This window comes from Cynoglossus semilaevis, chromosome 9 (genome assembly GCF_000523025.1).
Source record: "Cynoglossus semilaevis isolate Cse_v1.0 chromosome 9, Cse_v1.0, whole genome shotgun sequence".
NCBI classification, from domain to species: domain Eukaryota; kingdom Metazoa; phylum Chordata; class Actinopteri; order Pleuronectiformes; family Cynoglossidae; genus Cynoglossus; species Cynoglossus semilaevis.
Window position 1 is genome coordinate 7,514,309 of NC_024315.1, and position 9,967 is coordinate 7,524,275.

A 9,967-nucleotide genomic window follows, 5' to 3' on the forward strand; every position below is an offset into this window, starting at 1 on the left:
GTGCCAGAAGAAGAAGAAAAGTGTAACAGAAGAAAAAACACAGGATCAGATAGACGTATAGATACAAGAGAAGGAGAGAGAGGGGGAGAGAGAGAGACCTAAAGGGAGAGAGTAGAGAGAGTGACTCATCAGAAAAAGAATGTCCTCTCTCTGCCAAAGGAACCACAGACACCACTGCAATGATCGCTCAGCCTCCAATACTTTAAATCATCCCTCTCTCTTTTTCTCTCCCTCATTCTTCATCTCTTTCTCTCACACAATAGCTCTCTGTCTCCTTCTGTCTCCCGCTCTCTTCCTTCCAATCAGAGTTATTTTTGTCCTTCCACAACATTAGCAGAGAATTCTTCTCTAAAATACTTTGGACGAGGATGACACAGCTAGCCGACCACTTTCTGGTGGACAAAAACTTTTCCCCGCCTCCCTGTTTTGGCAACAGCACACACACGAGGGTCACAATAAAGACGTGTGGGGTCACGTGTCGACCACACCAGTTGTGATAGCACTGTTAAACCGATTTTAATTTGAACCTACAAACTAAATTAACCTCATGTTGTTGTGGCTTCATGAACCACACTCGACATGAAGATACGTTTGGCGGCGCCTCACATTCTTGCAGCAGATGTTAACTCATCATTACTCTCACCACAGGATATGATGTAACAATGAGAAAATAATGTGTTTAACAACTCAGATGACCACAGCGACTGTCACCATATAACTCCACATTCCTATCAACCCGTTTTCCATTCACTTCACTGACTGTAGCTCTTTGAAACTGGACTCTTTCAAATGCCTTTAGTCGAGGTGAACAATTTCAGCCCCTGGGCTGGAGGAGGCTGGAGGAGGAGAAGAGCTCCTGACAAAAGACCACCTCCACCTCCATCAGGCCTTTACACACTTTACAAAACAAAGGCCAACTGAATTGCTTATATTACCACAATATAGATTGGAAAACAACAAGAACATGTGATAACTAAAACTTTTAGCCTCAGATGACGATTAAATAAGAGGCCAACAAGCACCAGGGTTCTAACATTTTATTTAGCTGTTTTAAAAGAAACCAAAAATGCACAATTCTTTCATATCCCAGTTAATAAGGAACAGGTGGGGAGCCCTCCTACGAACATACACACACAGGCTGAAACCATACGCTTCTTCTTTTAGCTGTTTTTCCCTCTCTGCTGCAGTGAGAATTATTTTCTTAGCGGCCGTCTGGTCCTGCTGTTTAATTAGGCCTGATAACAATCAGATTGTTTTCAACGCTCAATTAAACAAAACTAAGCTTTTTTGATTTTTATTTTTTCTTACAACCTGGCTGTGTTCAATATAATAGTGACAACACTGATCATTTTTCTGGTGCCTAAAATTTAGCAGCAACATACAATAGGCCAAGATGTAAAGGAGCCAAATATGACCCACAGGGTGACGTTAGATCATTGGCTAAATGCACATTAGTACAGATACAAAGAATGACATCTTTGTACACAACATTATGTATATACATGTAACATGTATTTACTTATGTGTGAAAAACATGCAGAAAGAAACGCCGAGTCAGCAAAAAAAAAAAAAACACACCTGCAGTAAATGTTCTTGGAACAAAGTAAGCTGTGCTCTGTATTACTGCCATGGTATTGAGAAGATTTCAACCCAAACAGCATACCATAATTCCATAGTGCACAGTTACACTTACAGTATGTGTCCCACTAGACTTTGAAGCATTTCCTTTTTACTGTGTTTCTCTTCGAATGTAAACAACTGGGTCAAGTTTTCTTTTGGTTTCAGTCACACATCAAAAGGCCTCAAAATCAGCTAGTTCATAACAGTCAAACCTACAATGTCAAACAACCTACAACTCATTCATCTCAAAGGAATGCATTACCACCTGATTCCCAGTTATTTAATAAACCAACTGGTCAGTGTTAAGTCATGTATATGAAGGAAAACTGAAAAAAGACTAAATATTTAGTAAATGTGTAGGTGTTATGTTGCATGGGTTTGTCAAGTTCATTTTTCAAGTACAGCTAGTTAAAGAAATGACATTACCAATATATTGGAGGGCGGGGAGGGGCACACAGCTATGTAGCAGTAAGAGCCCTTTTGGTAATGGAGCAGTCAGTGTATTGTAAATATTTTACTTGGCATTTGCGCTCAGTAATAAGTACTACTTGCTGTAGACATGAACATCTGTCTATTGTCGTGAGCTTTGCAGTGGAGGAGGATGAGGAGGGAGTAAGATGGGTGAGGGCCAACTCCGAGACAGACTGCAGCAGAAATCCTTGAATCTGCTTCAGTAGGCTTATTAACACTGGCTCGTGGATCACAGGGCTTAACAGTTGTTTTCGTCCTATACTGACTTTCACATAGTGAGACAGTCAAGAGTGTTTATCCCAGGAAAATAGACCTCTGCCAAAGACTGGCTGGGACAGAACATAAGAATATACCCACAACTAAAACAGAAATACATTTATTTTCTAATTAACACCTAAATAATGCAATTAAAGCTGCAACCAGCCCACTGTGGATGTTTTCTAATGTTAAAGATTTGACCTAATAACAGTCAAACCTTAGCATAGCAGCAGTCACACTGCGCAGTTAAGGCATCTGTATTCTTAATGTCCGTTTGAAAAGACGAGCCATAACCGTAGCTCTGCACAGACTATTTTCAAATACCAGGCTGAAGTGTAACGTCTGAATTTTTATGACTCTGTGGGCACAGAGCTGGTCACCATTTCTGATTTTCCAATTTGGATCTTATCATCATATTATTCCTGCATCTGGTCTCTGCGGAGATACATGTACAATATGTGACACGGATGAGAATGGTCACAGCAGAATTCACCTTAACATGTACACACTGTTAATGTCTGCAAACTGAACGAGCACTGAGCATGGAGACAGTGGTGGGGGCAGAACAGGTAAACCCTGTAACAACAGACAGGGACTTTTCTCCTGTTTTTCCACAGTTGTCATCCTCTGCAGCATGGTGTCAACCACAAAAATCCACTAAACTTGAAAATACACACGGAGTACGTAAACATCCTACAAGTCTGCTTTGTTTTGCACCAGTACACTCAAATGTGTTCCTCATCCAGATCCCAGAAGCTGGCAAGCTTCATGGAAACCAGAGTGAGCTAAGTGCTATTCTCCAATAAATGTAGCTTCACAGCACAACTGCTGCTGCTTTCAGTTCTGACACGTTCCCCCTTGATGTGGTCATGTCACGTACCCATGCTTGTGGTCTTAAAGACAGTCACATTTAGTATATGTACTGTATGCATGAGTATTAGGGCAGGCATTACAAATGTCCTTAACAATACAATTTACTAAAATGATCAGTAATTATTTGACGAAAATAATCTAAGATTTGTCTTGAACTACAGAGCAGGGCAACTGACTGTGTCAGATCATGTGACCTCTAAATCATTGATAATGACACCACAGACCGATAGCTTCATGCCGAGATTGACACAGACTGAATTGAGTGTGCATACGTTTAAAAACCATAAAGAGGAGGGGGTGGTTCTCAGAGAGGCACAGGCTGAAATCCCTCATGTTGCTGAACTGGGAGTGATGGGGGCATTCGAGTGAAAGAGCGGCGAAGTGGAAAAGACAACATCAGTGACAGAAACATAAAAACAAAGAGGAGTCAAAGTGTGTACGTTTGCACTCTCTGTCTGGATGTGAGGATTTTCTTTTTGACGCCTTGTCCGTTCTCAGCCTAACGCTGATCCGTGGATAATTTGTGGGCAAAATAGCATGTACGCTGTCAGGCCATCACCAGGTAGACTAGACAGTGAGGAGACAACCAACCCAGGAGTGCTGACACTTTACAAGGCAATACTCAAGAAGAAAAATAAGTAAAGGGTGCAAAGTAAAAGTGAACAAAAACAGCAACATGATACCAAGACATAAATAACCAACTGTCAGCAGGAGTGAGCCAGTGACCAGGACATCAGGACAGAAGAGGGGCCCTATCATTCAGACTGACAGCATACATGATGAACAAGGCCTCTGTGCTCCTTCTCTGTTCAAACACACCTCATGGGTGTCTGCTCTCTGCAACAAAGGTATGTTCACACACACACACACACACACAATGCAGTTTGTCGTACAGTGGGTACAATAACCATATTGAGAGGCATTGATGGAGGCTGATGCCAAAAGTGAAGAGAATGAGAAGACGAAAAGACCAGAAGACTGACGACAAACACACACACGTCTACACTTTTATAAACAGTGGTGAGGTTTTGCTAATTAGCCTTAGATCATTCTTTCTTCGGTCATTTTATTCATTTGTAAACCAATGTTGTCAGTTTCCACACAAATACGTCCACGTCCTTCGCCCACTGTTTGGTCAAGCGCGGTATTGTTTCATGAGGGAAGCAGGGTAAAAACAACAACCCTCTTTACTCTTATCTGATTGCTCACACACACCTACGCAGAAACCCACAATGTCACACACGTAACACACACTTTCACCATCTTCCTCATCAAGCCTAGACCGCAAACACACAGAAAAAGTGTTGTTGTAGTTGGATGACACCACACAGGTAGACAAACAGCAGCAGAGAAGTACTTTGTTTGGGAGTTTCTTTACAACACAGCACCTCACACGTGTGTTTGCAGAGTGAAAGAGTTCCTTATTTGAACGGTGACACCGAGGCACATGTGTAATGAGCGACATTGGTGCTCCAAATAGTTTGGGGAACAGTGATGGAAGACCAGGCCACATTCCTTGGCTCCAGGCAGAAGGTTTTTTTTTTTTACTTCCAACTGGCGATTTGGATGAGAGCATTGTTTTTTGTGCAAATTGTGCAATACAGAGTTTTTTTAGTCAGTTCAGCACTTCAAGCCCACAGCGTCACTCCCTCACCCCCCTGCTTTAAGGTGAAGATTGACCTGCGACCGGCTGGTCAGCACATGGTCTGCCTGTTTTGTAGCTGATCATTTTGCACACGTGTTTGTTGCCAGAGGAACAGTACAGGAAGCTCACACTTCCAAACTGGAGCTAATATATCATCAGCTTTAAGTACTTTAAAACAAGCCAAGAACCCTTCAATTTTTACTTGGAATATATGTGACAGTAAGGTTAACCGTGAATGAGACAGTGCAAGGTCATTTGGAATGAATGACAAACAATTTCCCCAGCATTAGATCAATAAAGTTCACTCTAACCTAATCTGACACTAAGAACACGAGAAATGAGAAGATAACATCACATTGAAAGTGCGTCATGAATGAAGATGGTATGGTATTTGTGTAAATTACAATCATAACTATTGTTTAATACAATAAACTAACTCCATAGCCTCTAATAAACGTGATACTTTTTCAATCAGATTCACACCATTACCTTTTTTTCCTGATATACGATGCACTATAGTGCCACCCCATGCTGAACAATCACAAACATAAACTCCCAGGAAGTCTCTGCAGTGCTTGGCTGAAACTCAACCCATAAAATGTTCAAGTCACTTTCTTTCAAACTCAGCAACTCCTCACAATGTACAGAGACGCTTCAGTGAAAGGGGATGAGACTAAATAAAAAGGTATAGAAGGATAGAGGGGAAAGTCCAGAGAAGGGTAAAAGTGTACATTTAAAAAGAAATAAAAATCCATGAGCTTGAAGCATTTACCAGTGACATCATGTTTTTAACAACAACAAACCCTCACTTAAGCAATAAAAGGAGACTCAAGAAGGAGGAAGGTGAACCATAAAGGGGTGAGTGAGAGAGAGGGAGATAGAGAAAGAGAGAGGAGGATGACAGTGCACCATTTTTACTGTAGTGCTACAATCAGCGAAACACACATTTTTCTAGCTTGCACGAATTACCACACCAAACTGAAGCCACATCACAAACCACAGAAACCACTTCCCAAACTAATGACTACTGGCTTTTTTCCCATGTAGTGTTCTTTAACCGAGCAGTGACACAAATGGTTCTTTCTGATCTAAAAGATGAAAAGATACTATTATTTTAGGTTCATCACCTCACTCCTCTTTGTTTAATGAGTAGATATCTGAGTAACACAAGGCAACCACGATAACAACTGAAAGCCAAATGCCAAAGTGTCAGTGTCACAGAGAGGGACAGACCAGGACATAAAAACCTCAGTGGAACAGTCCAAGGAAAGGAGACAGGTGCTCTGATCCAAAAGCACACCTTGTACTAAAAGTCCACATTTTGCATGCATTAGAAGCAACCAGGGTGAAATCTGATCTTTGAAAAAAATAATAATGTGAAACAAATTCACATCATTCATAAAATTCCTTAAAAATCACAAAATATAAACATGCAGTTCTGTTCAGTTATGTTTTCCTTTCAAACCAGCTCCCATGTTATCTCAGGGGCTTGGCAGAGGGCTTCAACAGAAGCTGGGAATAATTAGCTACCAGGGTTCAGTCCAGCCAGCACCATGCACTAATACTAGCACCAACCTAACCCCTCCGCCCACCATCCTCTGACCCCTCCCTCTGGGCTGCTGCCTGGTCTAGGCTCGCAGACTATTCCTTGTAACATGTACAAATAAAGAGAATGCCCTCCTTTAGCCATGTCTGCTTTAAACTGAGGCTGTTTTTCATTTAACAGCAGCTCGACACTGAAAAGACCAGAAGACAAGAGACAAGACAGCCATGAGTCAGGAGCTGGAGCATCTGAGGACAGGCACCACAAACAACCGCCTGTTATAACTACTATACTACAGGAACAATTTCATTTGCAGCTTATCCTCTGAGATCTTGTTGAATTAATCCAGGGTGTGTAATGAGAAAAGACCATTTTTGGGATTGTTGAACGATTGTAGGATTTATGACATTGTACTGTCTTATTACTATTGTTACAAACTTGGCGGCAGGACTACTGTCTAAGATCAGTGGTTTGAGGAAAAATAGAGCCAGAACAAGTTAAATTAAAAAATAGTAAAATAGTACAATAGTAAAAATTAAAAGAAATCAGAAGTCCAAACAATTGCAACCAACAAACACTAAGCAAATCCCAGAACAGTTTAAAGCCACTCAACGTTCAGCATATGTACCAAAATGTTTAATATATTAATATTTGAAGTGAAATAAAGCATTGAAGTGTCAAAACTATAACATGTATACTAGGATCTAGGTCTGTGAGATACAGTGTCAGCAGATGACAGAGGGAAGGTTGTACAAAGTCAGTATCTAAATATACACAGATGACCAGTGTGAGACATGCTGTATAACATTATAAACTGTTGAAACAGTTTTGCTTTTTACTGTTATTGTTTCTTGATAAAGGTTTGACCATTTATCTGAATTTTTTATATGTTATGTAATATATTTAGTTAGATTTTAGCTATTTTTGTTTTTATTAGCTAGATAAATGCAATAATTGTCCATGTCAAGTAATTTTGATGCAAACTATCGTTTTATTGTGGACCAATCACTATGACAATAAGACACAGTGCCAACATTACCTGACGAGCAAATTAAAAGTCAACATATAATAAACCTTTTTACAAATGAAGGTCAGACACTGAGCGCCTTCAAGGTTGACTTTTCAAAAACAATTATTGCTCATAAAAAACCCAACATATATTTCCCCCTTCCTAGGGACATTGTAACTGCTTTTAACAAATCCAAACCAAGTTAACAACAGCAAACACTGCACTGTGGACTAACAGTATAGGAAGTGCACCTCATGGCAGACACACCTAAATCTGTGATGAATCACATTAGGAAAAGCAGCCAACTTTTACTCCTCCCTTGCATTAAAGAAGCTGGCAGTTATATGGAGGGAAATGTAAGCATGCTGAATATAATATTAAAATATAACATTAAGTCAAAAATTCTTGACTTGGATAGTCTTAATTATTGGCAGCTAGCAGTCTTTGATTGCAAGCCAATTTCCAGTATTTTCAACAGAAATGAAAACTGGGGACAGAGGGGAGCAGTGCTGCAGAGATGTAACAAAACAAACGAGTAAAGTGAACAATTTTGTTTTGAGGGCTGTATTTTGTAAATTCCATCTTAAAAGTGTTGACCTTAACGGGGATTTGATGACTTCTCTACAGCTGCAGGTTTGTTACCGCTGCATTTGAGGACAAGACTGCAGTTCTACTGTTTACACGTCCGCAGACAGACCCCCACCTCTCTGTCTCTCCACAAAATCACGACTCAAGTTTTAGAAGAGTCGTGAGTTGACAGAAATGTCGCTTTAAAGGCTCGGCCGCGTCTATTTTTAAGAGTTCGCACCTTTAAACCTCCACAGCAGCCACAGCTGAAGTCACTAACCTTTAACAAGAGCCTCTCCGCGACCGGGCGACACTCGCCACACTAACGGTCTCCACAAAGGGTGCTTTAAAAAAGCAGATGTTGCATTCACTGACACAACCAGGGCGCTAGTTCACAGGTCACCACAGGGGACAACATCTGGAAATTAAGTCCGATAAACACACTTTTTTCGGGTGAGTGCGCCTCCGCAGCCTCCCAGTCTCCTCTCCCCCACCTTCCCGACTTGTGTGCACCACAGCCAGGCCCGCAGATGACACAGTATGGAGGCGCCCACAGGAAAATACGGAAAGTTACTCACGGCTACATTCACCTGCAGGCTCGCAGGGCCCGCTGGTCTAAAGGGACCCTAACGGTCACAGTTGGCCGTGTCCCAGTGAAAATACTCGGGAAATCACATCACTCACCTCACCTCTCCACTGTGTTCAAGTCCTCTGTGCTCCGCTCCAGTCTTTCACACTCCTGCCCACCGTTCTCTATCCGCTCGATCCTTCCTCCTCCCCTCCCTCGCAGACCCAGAAGGAGGGAGGCGAGTGACGCTGCTCCGGAAGCAAACGCTCCTTCGTCATTTATTCATGGAAATGTGCCATAACATTGTTCAACTAACCTCAATTGTAATTATTGATATCTACATTTATTTAACATCCATTTATACATTCATCTATGTACCTTAGTATAATTAAGATTCTTTAATGCTTTTATTTTGGACAATGATATGACAATGACAAGTGACATGTATTTTATTCTGCCTATTTGGTTTAGTCCATCCACTTCTGTGCACACGAATATTTTAATGTGTTTTTAACTGCCATAATCTGAGCTGAAATTCAGTGGTAAAATTGTCCCGAGCAAAAAGTTCAAGTCTGATTTTCTGTTAAATTTAGTATCTTAGTTGGAGGCCAGGAGCAAATTACACTAATGGCTGATTTGGCAAAGTATAGCATCACAGAGGCTCTGCTGTGGGGTGCATTTTAGCCAGTGGTGGCGATGATCTCTTAATAATACTGAAAATTAGCAGCAAATCAGAATCTTACGATCTGCCATGGGATTAATCTTACATATCTGTGATTATAATATTATTTCCAAACATGTGAATAACATCTTTTTACAATACTGCCAGTCTACATTAATGTAGACTTGACCACATTTATTGAACAAAACATAAAAACATCAGACAAGCAGCAGACAGCAGCAGACTTGCAAACAAATTGATCACAAAATAACATTGTAAAAATTGCATGATTTGTATGATACGAAACCACTATAGTTATTATCCTGATTCACTGACATTAACAAAGCATTTTCACTTTGTTAAGTGGTTCAGTTTGTAATTTATCTCGTAGGTGCTTTTTGGCAAAGGAAAGGCGAGGCTCTGCACCAGATCAGCATTTCAAAATGTAGGGGTCTGGTAACTTTCAAATGGATCTGGAGACTGTCCAGGTTTTCCGGACCTTTTATAAATCATCTAGTTGTTTGGAATGAGGCGATGTGGATTGCAGTCAGCACAAAAAAAGGCTATATATATATATATTTAAAAGAACTATAAATATGCAGATATTTACTATATATGTTCTTGATTTATTCTAAATTTTAGTGTACATGCTGCGTCACTGTCCTAATTAAATAATCTGGACAGCATCCCCATTTCTTTTGCTTCTCCTGGAATTATGATAGCAAGGAAAAATGCTGCATCGTCTTATAATA

The 9,967-nt window shown here is 40.6% G+C and overlaps 1 protein-coding gene across 12 annotated transcripts in view; it reads right to left on the reverse strand.

The window, feature by feature from the left end:
• The window catches only part of apbb2b (amyloid beta (A4) precursor protein-binding, family B, member 2b), a 41,749-nt gene extending 32,933 nt beyond the window's left edge, over window positions 1-8,816 (reverse strand). For 5 of the 12 annotated variants that reach the window (XR_003050538.1, XM_025058336.1, XM_017035312.2 and 2 more), the window contains exon 1: window positions 8,671-8,816. The gene's annotated coding sequence lies outside the window, so the exon portion shown is untranslated. The other 7 variants (XM_025058337.1, XM_017035313.2, XM_017035310.2 and 4 more) reach the window with 6 other exon arrangements.
• Window positions 8,817-9,967: the final 1,151 nt, after the last annotated feature.